Source organism: Pelodiscus sinensis, chromosome 17 (genome assembly GCF_052426305.1).
Source record: "Pelodiscus sinensis isolate ZL-2025 chromosome 17, ASM5242630v1, whole genome shotgun sequence".
NCBI classification, from domain to species: Eukaryota; Metazoa; Chordata; order Testudines; family Trionychidae; genus Pelodiscus; species Pelodiscus sinensis.
Genome location: NC_143068.1, coordinates 23,587,231 through 23,602,186, shown reverse-complemented (window position 1 = coordinate 23,602,186; position 14,956 = coordinate 23,587,231). Strand labels below are relative to the sequence as shown.

The 14,956-nt window shown below is 39.7% G+C and overlaps 1 long non-coding RNA gene across 1 annotated transcript in view; it reads left to right on the top strand.

Annotated features, from left to right (window-relative positions):
- The window catches only part of LOC142818887 (uncharacterized), a 35,347-nt gene extending 20,947 nt beyond the window's left edge, over positions 1–14,400 (top strand). The window contains exon 3 of the long non-coding RNA XR_012896587.2: positions 14,218–14,400. This is a non-coding gene — a long non-coding RNA (uncharacterized LOC142818887). The remainder of the gene's footprint in view (positions 1–14,217) is intronic.
- The last annotated feature ends 556 nt before the right edge of the window (positions 14,401–14,956 follow it).

Sequence of the window (14,956 nt, the reverse complement as noted above, 5' to 3'; positions counted from 1 at the left end):
CATTTTCACCAGATGCACTATAGTGGCACAGCCAGGCCCACCGACATGCAGGGACAAAGGAGCCAGTTGCCCTGGGGCCTGGCAATTCTAAAGGACCTGGGGCTGTGGCTAGTGCTACTGCAGCAGCAATGGCAGCCAAAGCTCCAGGTCTTTTAAATCACCGCCAGAGTGCCACACAACTGCTCTGGGCACCTCTAAGGGGTGGGGTGGGATGTGCTGTGCTCTGGGCTGAGAACTGAGAGTGGGGGGTGGCATGGCTCACTCACTGTCTGGCCCCGCCCCTTCCACTCGAGGCCACGCCTCTTTCAGGAGTGCAAAGTCGAAGCCCACTCCACCTTGCCCAGGGGCCTGACGTAGTCAGTCACAGCTGCATCAGTACAGCCACGCTGATGTAATACTATAGTGTAGACTTGGTCCTAGAATCCACCACCACTGCTGGAGAGTCTGTCTCATCACTCTGTAGTTTTTACTATTATTAATATGTCAGAGCCCCTTTAGGATAGGCGCTGATCCACATACAGTGAGAGATACTCACCACCTTGAATTGTTAGCATTCTAAATAGACAAGATGGACAAAGGATGGAAGAAAAGGATACAACATGCAAGCAGAAGACTGGGCACTAACATACAGACAGGTTAAATGCCTTGTCAAAAGTCATACACAGGAATCCTGTGGCAGAGATGGAAACTGGACCCAAATAGGTAGACTCTCAATCCACTGTTTTACTCACAACCGTATTGTCCCATAAGTCCTTTTGCCTAATTTCTTAAACTTTTTCTCTAAAAAGCCATGCACCAAGCAAGTTAAATGCTGGTTGCAGCGTTTCTTAGCTTGTTTTCAGTGTGCATTCTTTCCCCATGATCATTCACTTAGGTTTCTACAGCTCTGTAGTTTTAAGGATTGAAAACATGTGCCATGAAGAAATATGAACTTTCTCCCTGCATAATTCATCAGTATCCCATATTGTATTAATGCAATCCAGGCATGAAGAACCCACATCATCATGCCATGCAGAGTAAAACTAAAGCTCTTTAATACTGTGGCCAGTCACTTTGAGTAAGTTACTTAACCTGTCTGTTCATCAGTTTTCTTATCTGTAAAACTAGAAATAAAAGTACTTAAATGAAAAAGCGCATGTAAGTGCAAAGTATTATTAATAACACTGTTAATGTATTTAGACATATATATGCACTAGTAAATAATCTCTTCATATATAATCACTAATCACTGTGAATCATAATTTATATTAATTACCTCCGGATTCATTGTGGGCAGCAAACACTTGACAATCAATATTACTTAAAAGCTCTGATTAAACCATCATATAGAGAGTTAAAAGAGCTGTTAAACATGATCCTCATTTTAACAAACATCTCAAAATCTTCAAAGACACAACTAAGATCCTATCTGAAAGCCTCTTACTCTGAATAATGAGCTGATTTTACTAATTGGTCAAGCAATGCATTATCAGTAAGCACAGAGGTAAAGCTGCAAGTAATTATAGTTCATGAAACCAAAGACAGTGCTGCAAGAATGAGCAGTCCTCGGTGTTCAGAGTAAAAAATCAATGTATCTATGAAAAGCTTTATATGATTTTTGTGCAGTGCCAAATTAATAATACCTTATAGAGAGCAGGGCCTGAAATCATCGAAAAAAACCCAAACAAACCCAAAACTATTCAAGGAAGTGTGATTTTGGCATTGTTTCCATTTGTGGTGGATGTTCTGCAGGACCAAGTCATCAGGAAGGGTATGTCTACACTTGCATCCTCTTTCAAGAGAGGGATGCAAATGCAGCTGAGCGAAATTGCAAATGAAGCGCGGATATGAATTTCCTGCGCTTCATTTGCATATTTGCGTTATGGCGCTATTTTGAAATAGCGCTATTTTGAAAAAAGAAATGCTGTCTAGACATGGTTATTTCTAAAACCTCTCTTCTGAACTAACCCTTATTCCTCCTACAATGAGGTTTACTAGTTATTTCCGAAGAAGGGTTTTCTTTTTAAATAACCGTGTCTAGACAGTGTTTCTTTTTTTGAAATAGTGCTATTTTGAAATAGTGCCATAATGCGAATATGCAAATGAAGCATGGGAAATTCAAATCCGCGCTTCCTTTGCAATTTCACTCAGCAGCATTTGCATCCCTCTCTTGAAAGAGGGTGCAAGTGTAGACATACCCGAAGAGAACACCTCTTGCAGTTCACACACAAAATCTCAGCATTTGGAATTTTGTTTTTAGCATGTACTTGGAAGTCACTAGCAGCAATAGGGTTGTGTGTGTGTGTGTGTGTCTTATATAATCACTGTGGCAGTTCCATCATCTCAAATTCATATACCATTCAGAGAAATGCAAAGAAAGATGCTGATGACAACTCTGTAAAGTTGAAAAGAATTATTGATATAGGATATAGTAATGGTAGAACAGAGAACAGCAAAACAGAGACAATGAATTTTAGGAAGGCAGGTTTTGGTAAGCTCAGAGAGCTGGTAGGTATGGTCCCAAAGGAAGCAAGACTAAGGGGAAAAACAACTGAAGAGAGTTGGCAGTTTTTCAAAGGGACATTATTAAAGACACAAAAGCAAGCTATTCCACTGCATAGAAAAGATAGAAAGTATGGCAAAAGACCGCCTAGGCTTAACCAGGAGATCTTGCATGATCTAAAAATAAAAAATGAGTCATATAAAAATGGAAACTAGGACAAATTACAAAGGATGAATATAAGCAAACAATATAGGTATGCAGGGGCAAGATTAGAAAGGCAAAGGCACAAAATGAGATCAAACTAGCTACAGACATAAAGGGAAACAAGAAGACTTTCTATAAATATATTAGAAGCAAGAGAAAGACCAAGGAGAGGGTAGGCCCATTGCTCAGTGAAGAGGGAGAAACAGTAAAAGGAAACTTGGAAATGGCAGAGGTGCTTAATGATTTCTTTGATTTGGTCTTCACCAAGAAGTCTGATGATGAAGGAATGCCTAACATAGTGAATGCTAGTGAGAAGGGAGTAGGTTTAGAAGATAAAACAAAAAAAGAACAAGTTAAAAATCATTTCGAAAAGGTAGAGGTCTGCAAATCACGAGGGCTTGATGAAATGCATCCTATAACACTCTCGGAGCTGATAGATAAGGTTTCTGAACCTTTAGCTCTCATCTTTGAAAAATCATGGAAGATGGGACCAGTAAGTTCAACTTCTGTGCCAGGAAAGATAATAGAGCAACTAATTAATGAATTAATTCATCTGCAAACACCTGGAAAATAATGAGGTGATAGGTAATAGCCAGCATGGATTTATAAAGAACAAATCATGTCAAACCAATCTGATAGCTTTCTTTGATAGGATAACGAGTCTTGTGAATAAGGAAGAAGTGATGGACGTGGTATACCTAGACTTTAGTAAGGCATTTGATACAGTCTCGCATGATCTGATACAGTCTTGCATGATCTTCTTATCAATAAACTAGGCAAATACAACTTAGATGGGGCTACTGTAAGGTGGGTACATAACTGGCTGGATAGCCATTCTCATAGAGTTGTTATTAACGGTTCACAATCCTTCTGGAAGGGCATAACAAGTGGGGTTCCACAGGGGTCTATTTTGGGACTGGTTCTGTTCAATATCTTCATCAACAATTTAGATATTGGCATAAAGAATACAATTATTACGTTTGCAGATAATACCAAGGTGGGAGGGGTTGCAACTGCTTTGGAGAACAGGGTCATAATTCAAAATGATCTGGACAAACTGGAGAAATGGTCTGAAGTAAATAGGATTAAGTTTAATAAGGACAAATGCAAAGTTCTCCACTTACGAAGGAACAATCAGTCTCACACATACAGAATGGGAAGCGACTTTCTAGGAAGGAGTACGGCAGAAAAGGATCTAGCGGTCATAGTGGACCACAAGCTAAATATGAGTCAACAGTGTGATGCTGCTGCAAAAAAAGCAAACATCATTCTGGGATGCATTAGCAGGAGTGTTGTGAACAAGACACAAGAAATCATTCTTTCACTCTACTCTGCACTGATTAGGCCTCAGCTGGAGTATTGGTGCACCACATTTCAAGAAAGATGTAGAGCAATTGGACAAGGTCCAGAGAAGAGCAACAAGAATGATTAAAGGTCTAGAGAACATCACTTATGAGGGAAGACTGAAAAAATGTTCAAGGACTAAAAGCATTGGGCTTAAACTGCAGCAAGCGAGGTTTAGGTTGGACATTAGGAAAAACTTCCTAACTGTCAGGGTGGTTAAACACTGGAATAAGTTGCCTAGGGAGGTTGTGGAATCTCCATCTCTGGAGATATTTAAGAGCAGGTTAGATAGACTTCTATTAGGGATGGTCTAGATGGTACTTGGTCTTGCCATGAGGGCAGGGGACTGGACTTGATGACCTCTAGAGGTCCCTTCCGGTTCTAGTGTTCTGTGGTTCTGTATGTATCAGCTATATCATTCAAATGTTTTTTCTAAAGTGTCCACATATGATTTTGCCTGCTGCCTTCTCCAATAAACTTATAAGTTACAGACATTGGACATTAACAGTGAACCCAAAACAAAAACCCAGATCCAAATGCCTCATAACATTTGCGGCATTTTGGAATCTAAACTTGGATTCAGTTCTGAATTTTGAAGCTGGCCTTTCTCTTGGTTGAGCCAATCTAAAACATCAGATCTGAATAATTCCAGACTTTTTTTTTGCAGAGTGCAAAGGATGTATGGTGATTGCAGCTCAGGCTTTTCTGTATGTAGGTAGAACAAATGCAAAACCCTGATCATCAGAAATACATGCCACTTCTCAGAGTACTTGCTTCTGTTTTGAAGATAAGGCAGATTTGTGGAAACCTTACATCTTTGTAAACTGGGGGAAATTGTTTCTTTTCACATTAGTAATGTCTAAGGAGTTGTTAAAGAAAATGAAAGTATTTGTTGCGTTGCAAGACCCTAGCGTAGATTTAGTTAATGTAGTAAGTTTACCTAAGAAAGCAAATTCATTTTCAGAGAAAGCAGAACGGAAACAACATTGGATGCCTTTTGGGTCCTGACACTCTTGAGAAGGCAAAAATGTGTGATGGACAGTGCTAGCTGCTGAAAGTGCCAGTAGATAAGTGAACTGTTGTGTTCTCCCCACAGGGCCACATCATTTTCTGGCATTTGGTAACTGCATGTTAGTTGAAAAAAGACAGCAACATGTTACAAGTACAGGAAGAAGCAGCTGTCTACAGACCTTGGAGAATAAGACAGTTGCCAACTTAATTTCAAGATGAATCTTTCCTTGTAATGACAGCTATAGGATGCTTTCTGCCTTTACATATCCTTGGACGATTGTGACTGTCAGCAACTGCAGCCTCGTGTTTCCCATCCAGTTCTTGGGAACATGTATAGGGAAAGGCATTGTAGCTTCAGAGCTAACTGGGAAGTATTCATTAATAACAACCCATAATTCCTACAGCACTTTTCAGTTTCAAAGGGCTTTGCAAACATTGATTAATTAATCTATTCTGTGTTCAAGTCCATGCAAGCGTGCAATCCTTTCACTAAACAGTTGGGCTCTTTTGTGGCTTTTAAAGTCTGAGCTATGCTGTGGGTTGGGAATGTGTGGAGAGCTGCAGCACTGAAGCAACAGCTGTTAGAAGCATTATGAATGGGGAATTGCAGGGAATAGACATCTTTTTGGAGGTGCCAACTGATCTACAAAGATGAATATTGACCTGATTATTCATCTCAATCAGCCATACCCTTTTTCAGGTGTTTTGCCTATCGGGCCAAAATTCTTGCTCTCCTACAACTTTCATACGAGGAGCATAAGAACCAAGATTCCTCTTGCTGCTTCTTGCACATATACCACCACTCTGCTCCATACACACTTAAGCACCTGTGCAGAAGCAGACTGAATCCCAGGCTATCAACATAGGTCTGTATGTAGCTGCTTGACTTGTCAACCAGGATATCAATATATATAGTTCATCCTGTTAAGGATAGTGGTTTGAAATCAATTGTTTTCATGGACTTACCTTTAGTGTTGCTCTGGTATCAGTTTAGTATCTCATATATCCTCTGCCCCAGAACTCTGCCTTTGCAGAGAATAGCCTGAAGGAGCTCACAAGACTTTCTATTTCAGATATCTTAGGAGTCACGACACCACAATTACCAAAAACCAAAATAACTACATCAACTGCAGCCGATCTCTGCTGATATCATTGTCTGAGACTGACAGGCTGCCTGCAACTACTAAGTGGGTGCCTGTCACTAGAGTCCAGCAAATCCATAGATATCCACGGGTATCCATATCAGATACAAATCTTGGATCTAGAATCCTGCAGATTTGTAGATATCTGCTTTATATCAGTTGGTATCCGTAGCTCATTTTTGTGAATGTGGATACAAATTTTGTGTCTACACTGGGCTTTACCTGTCACCCCAAGAGGCAAATATCAGTGTGAATGTGGATAGGGGTTAGATTTTCTCCAGCCTTGCTGAGTTACTGAGTGTTATTTTCTGGGTCCTAATGGCCAATTTTTTTCTGTTTCTGCCCTGGAAGAGCAGGGAAAGAGCATACTGATTAATAAGGATGAGGATCACAAGGAGTCATGGTGTGGGGGGCGGGGAAGGAGAGGTGGAGAGAGAACCTTACACAGTTTTAAAGTGTCTGGCAAGTTGCTGGGAAAAGAATCTTCTCCAGACACATTTTGTAAGCCAGTGTTCCTTGAGCTCTCCAGGGCCCTGAATGTTTTCTGAAGTGATGTACAGCTTTAGTCTGCAGCACAGGGTTCATATTATTTACTGGGAAACTGCTGGCTGCCTGCCAAGCAGAAAAAACACTCCCTTGCTGGCATTTCAGCCAAGGAAAAGAGGAAGCAAAACAAATACTTCAATATTACTAGATCATGGTGTTTAGATTCCACCTTTCAGATGGCAATATGGAATTTATTACAGCATAAATGAACCCCTAAAGATTAAAAAAAACCCTCTCAACACTCTGTCTCCTTCATTCTAATGATGTTCTGTAATTTCATTGGAGTCACAAAGTTATGATAGTATCAATAGATCATATCTATGCGCACATATACAGTGTGCATGCCAGAGAGACATGCTTTAACTGTGGCTATTATGAGAAAGGTCAAATAACACCTTGAAATTTGCCACAAAGTGTTAAGATCTCATGATTGATTATTTCCTTTTGCACAAGGTGACTGAAATGGTCTTGCCAAACCATATCAGAAGATTTCCTGTAGTTTTATGCAGTAATTGTGACATTAGTATAAGTCAACTGCTATACATATGTACATGTACAGCATTTATTGGACATACCTGGGGTATATTTGGATGTTACAAAGTCATGTGTCTTGTCACTACTTGGCTATTTTCACGGTGGCAACAATCTTCAGAATACAGACTTCAGTGAGACTTCAGTGCTCAGAATTAATGCAGGATTGGGCCTTATTATTTATTGTATTACTAGAACTGCTAGTTATAAACCAGGAACCGTGCAAACATAGAACAAAGAGACATCCCTTCCCCAAAGAGCTTGCAATCTAAGTAAAGAGATAAAAGGTAGAGATAGATAGATTGGGGAGCCCAAGGAAACAATGAGACATTACTGGCCAATGTGATAGGCAGTGGTCTCAGCACAGTATCAGCCTAATGGCTGTCAAATTTTTGTAGACATCACTGCAAAAGAGTGTTTTAAAGAAGGACTGAACATTTTTTGGGTCAAGGTTTTTTGGATTACGGAGCAGAATGATTGACAGAATGATTGTGGTGTCCACAGAAATCGAGAAAGGAGGACTGGGGTGGGGAAAAGACAGAAGATTAGAAACTCTGTTTCAGTTATACTGAGCTTGAACTGATGGCTAGACATTCAGAAGAACATTTCAGAGAGACAGACCACATTTCAAGATAGAAAATTTAGGTTTGACTAGAAAGAGACAGGAGTCAACAGCATAAAGACAGCTATTTGTGTTTAATGCCAAACTCTCTGCTTGCCATCAATAACCTCCTATATTTAGCTGTCCTCATATGGATTGATAACTGGTTAAAAGACAGGAAACAACGGGAAGGAATAAATGACCAGTTTTCAGAATGGGGAGAGGTAACTAGTGGTGTTCGTACTGGGACCAATTCTGTTTAACCTATTTATAAATTATGTGGAGAAAGGGGTAAACAATGGTGTGGCAAAATTTGCAGATGATACCAGACTGCTCAAGATAGTTAAGAACAAAGCAGACTATTAAGAACTTCAAAAGGATCTCACCAAACTAGGTGATTGGGCAACAAAATGGTAAATGAATTTTAATGTTAATAAATGCAAAGTAATGCACATTGGAAAAAAATAATCCCATCTATACATACAAAATGATGGGGACTAATTTAGCTATAACCACTCAAGAGAGAGATCTTGGAGTCTTTGTGGATAGTTCTCTGAAAATATCCACTCAATGTGCAGAGGCAATCAAAAAAGCAAACAGAATGTTAGGAATCATAAAAGGTTAGAGAATAAAAACAGAATATGATTTATTGCCTCTATATAAATTCATGGTACGCCCACATCTTGAATACTGTGTACAGATGTGGTTGCCTAATCTCAAAAAAAGATATATTGAAATTGGAAAAGGTTGAGAAAAGGGCAACAAAAATGATGAGGGGTTTGGAAAGTGTGCCATATCAAGAGAGATTAAAAATACTGGGACTTTTCAGTTTAGAAAAGAGGAGACCAGGGGGAGATATGATAGAGGTCTATAAAATCATGACAGATATGGAGAAAGTGAATAAGGAAAAGACAATTTAATTACTTGTTCCCATAACATAGTAACTAGGGGGTCGCCAAATGAAATTAATAGGTATCAGGTTTAAAACAAACAAAAGGAAGGTTTTTTTCACATGGTGCACAGTCCATCTGTGGAATTCCTTGACAGAGGATGTTGTAACGACCATGACTTTAACCAGATTAAAAAAAGAACTAGATAAATTCATGGAGGTTAGTTCCATCAATACTTATTAGCCAGGATGGATAGGAATGGTGTCCCTAGCCTTTTTTGTCAGGGGCTGGAAATGTATGACAGGAAAGGGATCACATGATGATTCCCTGTTCTGTTCACTACCTACATAAGAACATAAGAACATAAGAACGGCTGTACTGGGTCAGACCAAAGGTCCATCCAGCCCAGTAACCTGTCTACAGACAGTGGCCAGCACCAGGTGCCCCAGAGAGGGTGGACCGAAGACAATAATCAAGCGATTTGTCTCCTGCCATCCCTCTCCAGCCTCTGACAAACAGAGGCCAAGGACACCATTTTATCCTGGCTAATAGCCTTTTATGGACCTAACCTCCATGAATTTATCCAGCTTCTCTTTAAACTCTATTATAGTCCTAGCCTTCACAGCCTCCTCTGGCAAGGAGTTCCACAGGTTGACTACACGCTGTGTGAAGAAGAACTTTCTTTTATTAATTTTAAACCTGCTACCCATTAATTTCATTTGGTGTCCTCTAGTTCTTCTATTATGGGAACTAATAAATAACTTTTCTTTATCAGCCCTCTCCACACCACTCATGATTTTATAGACCTCTATCATATCCCCCCTCAGTCTCCTCTTTTCTAAACTGAAAAGTCCCAGTCACTTTAACCTCTCCTCAGATGGGACCCATTCCAAACCCCTAATCATTTTAGTTGCCCTTTTCTGAATCCTTTCTAAGGCCAAAATATCTTTTTTGAGGCGAGGAGACCACATCTGTACACAGTATTCAATATGTGGGCGTACCATAGTTTTATACAGGGGCAGTAAGATATTCTGGGTCTTATTTTCTATCCCTTTCCTAATAATTCCTAGCATCCTATTTGCCTTTTTGACCGCCGCTGCACTCTGTGTGGAAGTTTTCAGAGAACTGTCCACGATAACTCCAAGATCTCTTTCCTGATTTGTCGTAGCCAAATTAGCCCCCATCATACTGTACGTATAGTTGGGGTTATTTTTCCCAATGTGCATTACTTTACACTTATCCACATTAAATTTCATTTGCCATTTTGTTGCCCAATCACTCAGTTTGGTGAGATCTTCTTGGAGTTCCTCACAGTCTGCTTCTGTCTTGACTATTCTAAACAGTTCGGTATCATCTGCAAACTTTACTACCTCACTGCTTACCCCTTTCTCCAGATCATTTATGAATAAGTTGAAAAGGATTGGTCCCAGGACTGACCATTGGGGTACACCACTAGTTACCCCTCTCCAATCTGAAAATTTTCCTACCCTTTGTTTCCTGTCTTTTAACCAGTTCTCAATCCAAGAAAGGACCTTCCCTCTTATCCCATGGCCATGTAATTTACACAAGAGCCTTTGGTGAGGGACCTTGTCAAAGGCTTTCTGAAAATCCAAGTATACTATATCTACTGGATCCCCCTTGACCGCATGTTTGTTAACCCCTTCAAAGAACTCTAACAGATTAGTAAGACAGGATTTCCCTTTACAGAAACCATGTTGACTTTTGTCCAACAAATTATGTTCTTCTACATGCTTCACAATTTTATTCTTTACTATTGTTTCTACTAATTTGCCCGGTACTGAAGTTAGACTTACCGGTCTGTAATTGCCAGGATCGCCTCTAGAGCCCTTTTTAAATATTGGTGTCACGTTGGCTACCTTCCAGTCATTAGGTACGGAAGCTGATTTAAAGGATAGGTTACAAACCACAGATAACAGCTCAGCAATTTCCCATTTAAGTTCTTTTAGAACCCTTGGATGAATGCCATCCGGTCCCGGAGATTTGTTAACATTAAGTTTTTCTATTTGTTCTAAAACCTCCTCTAATGACACTTCAATCCGGGACAGTTCCTCAGATTCATCACCCACAAATGACGGTGCAGATTCAGGAATCTCCCCAACGTCCTCAGCCGTGAAGACTGAAGCAAAGAAATCATTTAGTTTCTCCGCAATGGCTTTATCGTCCTTGATTGCTCCTTTTATAGCTCGATCATCTAGGGGACCCTCAGGTTTTTTAGCAGGCTTCCTGCTTCTAATGTACTTAAAAAACATTTTGTTATTTCTTTTTGAGTTTTTGGCTAGCTGTTCCTCAAAATCTTTTTTTGCTTTTCTTATTACATGTTTACACTTGATTTGACAGTGTTTATGTTCCTTTCTATTTATCTCACTAGGATTGGACTTCCACTTCTTAAAAGATACCTTTTTGTCCCTCACTGCTTCTTTTACATGGTGGATAAGCCACGGTGACTCTTTTTTAGGTCTCTTGCTATGTTTTTTAATTTGGGGTATACATTTAAGTTGGGCCTCTATTATGGTGTCTTTAAAAAGTTTCCATGCAGCTTTCAGGGATTTGGCTCTAGTCACTGTGCCTTTTAATTTCTGTTTAACTAACCTCCTCATTTTTGTGTAATTCCCCTTTTTGAAATTAAATGCCAGGGTGCTGGACTGCTGAGGTGTTCTTCCCACCACAGGAATGTTGAATGTTAATATATTATGGTCACTATTCCCAAGCGGTCCTGTAATGGTTATATCCTGGACCTGATCCTGCACTCCACTCAGGACTAAATCGAGAATTGCCTCTCCCCTTGTGGGTTCCTGCACTAGCTGCTCCAAGAAGCAGTCATTTAAGCCATTGAGAAATTTTATCTCTGCTTCTCTTCCTGAGGTGACATGTATCCAGTCAATATGGGGGTAATTAAAATCCCCCATTATTATAGAGTTCTTTATTTTGGTAGCCTCTCTAATCTCCCTCAGCATTTCTATGTCAGTATCGCTGTCCTGATCAGGTGGTCGGTAATATATCCCTACTGCTAATTTCTCTGGGGCATCGCGTATTGGCCAGTGTCAGCAGACAGGAAACTTGGCTAGATGGCCCTTTGGTCTGACCCAGTATGGCCGTTCTTATGTCCTTATGTCCTAACTGAAACTGAGTTTAAACATTTTAAAAAGAATAAGTAAGCATATGCCTCCTGTGTTATCAAGGAATATCCTTCTTATATACTTCATGTTTGTTTGCTAGGTCTTGTCTACACTATGATGCTGCAGTGATTGATCCATTGGCTATTGATTTATTATGCCTGCTTAGAGGTGATAAATCGGTCTCCAAGCATGCCACCATTGATGCTGGTACTCCTCCAAGATGAGAAGAGTAGTCAGTATTGATGGAAGAGCAGCCCCCACTGATCTTACTGCATGCAAGATGCCTTGATGAGTATGTTGTCTTCAGGTGTGCCATTTGTGTAACTGAAAGAGATTGACTATGTAGGTTGGCCTGAATGTTGAGCCTAAACCAAAACCCTAAATCCAGACTCCCTCTGAGATTTAAAAGGCTTGAAATGTAAACCAGGATAACATCAGTGTTTAACTGCTGGTCCCAAGCAATCCAGAAACCCAAGTAAAAAAAATCACCCACTCCCAACATGCGTGGGCTTAAAATCAGGATCCATACCTGAACTGTGTATATTAGGCACATCTCTATTTTATATATGGAACAAAACTTTAAATCTCATAGAATGGGGGGTCTTTAAATTATTATTTTTTTGTTTGATAGAGGCCAGAGGTTAAATACAGATGGAGACCCTGGTTTAGATTTTAAGCCATTTAGATATACATAAATATATGTTATATACATGCAAATATTGTTACCAGTCCTTATGTGACTGCATAAATGTGTCTTTTAAAAGTACGGTCAAGTTTTGTCTTTATGTCAAGCCAGCTTTGGATATAAGTCAGATTCCCAAATGTAAAACAAATATACGACACAAATGAGACACCACAATAACATGCCCTCTTTTGTGTACGTTCTTCTTTAGGCAGAATGCAAGTGTACAATCACATGCTGGGTTCTTCTGGCTGCATGGCATGTTGATGTGCGGCATCAGAAATGATCAAAGATTTTAATAGCTTTCTTCATGTATAAAGAGATGATAATAAAAGAATTCTGCTGCTACTGCAGTGACATCACATGCTGTAGGCCTTAGGAGAATGTGGGGGGGGGGGGAGAGGAGGCTTAGCAGTGCTTCGTGTAGAAAGCAGGAGTTGTAAATGAGGAACCCACCCTGAGGTTTCCATTATACGGTTGTTATGAAAGAATCTGCACTGTGGGCTAAATGCTTCAGTCATTGTTCAGTTTTAACTCATTCCTCACCCAAGGAAAATACCACTGAAATAGGCGGAAGTTTCCCAGAGTAAGATTTGGGTAAGGACACAGGTTTGAAATGGGTAAATGTCACTTTGTCTAGTAGATCCTGTGAACTTACCAATTTCTAATGAATTCTCTAGCCTAGCCACTTCCTCAATCATGATTTACCACGTGAAATCCTTTTTTAAGTATTCCAGTCATAACATACTGCTCAGCCTATTTAGTAATTCTATTACTATTTAATAGTATTCTGCCCTCCTCCAGAAGTTACCCAGCAAGAGTTGGTTCCACATGTCCTCTGCACTAACACAGCACCTATAGGGAGCATAGCTAGGCTAAAATGTTGCTTTTCTTCTTTAAGAGTAACTCTTACAATCTTCCTGTGTAGCCAACACAGTCTAGCAGAACCTAAAGCAGTTGATTATTTGTTATAAATGTGTACTTATCTCTTTAGAATTATAGCAGCATGTAGGCCTTTACAGACAAACAGAAAATTACAGTCTTTACCAGATGATTACAATATAATTCAGTGTACTGGGCACTCTTTTTGGCAGGTTCTCTCTTTGCTTGCACTGGATACCACAGATTCAGGATTGGTCCCTTCCCCCCAAAAGACAAAATAACAGGAAAAAAAAAGCTAAAAAAGAAAGAGGAAGGGTAAAGGAGTTACAGCACTGTTGAGTCATGAGATGTGCTTGTAGCAACATATAGATCTGGTTATTTTTAATTTGTGTAGATTTTTAAAAATAAAACTAAATGTGTTATTCTTCATAGACAGTATCTGGAATGAATTGTGTGGGCACAGTTGAACCAAATAACCATAAAATATTAACTGTATACACCAGGCAAGGGCATACAAACAGTATTGCTCTAGCAAGGTTAAGGTGACTTCTGAAAAACACAGAAGACAGGGAGGGCCCCTAGATGGTTTATGAACTATTTAAAGGGCTTACCACCCAATTCACCACCAAAACAAAGCAACAAGTTTTTAGGAGCAACAGGAAAGGGGATTTAAATTCATTCCTGTCATGCCCTGGTTTTGAGCCTTCTCAGATGAGTTGCCTAAAAGAAGCTGACTACTTACATGTGATTTTATATGTTTTTCAGCTGTTTAAAAGACACATGCCAAATCCACCATTCAAGGATCTCATACAGGCTCAGGACATCTTTTGGAATATTTTGGATGTGTAAACACTAAATCACAAGTTTACATAAATGAAGCATTTTGATTAGTGACAGGCAGTTTTGAAGGAAAACTCCACAACCCAGCACACAATAATCTTTAAAGTAAGTTTCCAATAATATTTTATTCCTGCTGAGAAATATATCTTATCTTTTGAATTTTCAACCTGTTGCCTGAGCACCCTGGATATAGAGGGCTATTTTTGAGAACCATGCAGGAGAGAACAGACCACAGTGTGGAATTGCATCTAAACAATAGTGCACTACATTGCAGTCAGGAATACTGCATTGCTTGCTTCTCTATTTTGTGTGAGTGACAGGCAAAATATGATATGGGAAAGATGGACCTGTAACCTAATTGCCCTAGTCCCATATTTGCTTCTCTTTAATCATTAGAATTCCAAATGTAACCCACACATCTTCTAGGTGTGGTTCACTGTCCCATGTAATAACACTGAGACCACTTACAGATAGAAGAATGAGTCTACTCTATAACTTCTGCTACTAGCTATCTGCCTTTTAGCTTATGAAGTAGAGTTTCATGCACTAAGTTCCAGAGGTCCCAGGTTCAATTCTGCCCACAGATAGCTGGCATTACACAAGTTAAGACCACCAGTTTTTAAACAGTTATTGTTAAAATGAGGGTACAATAGATGCTTCTGCA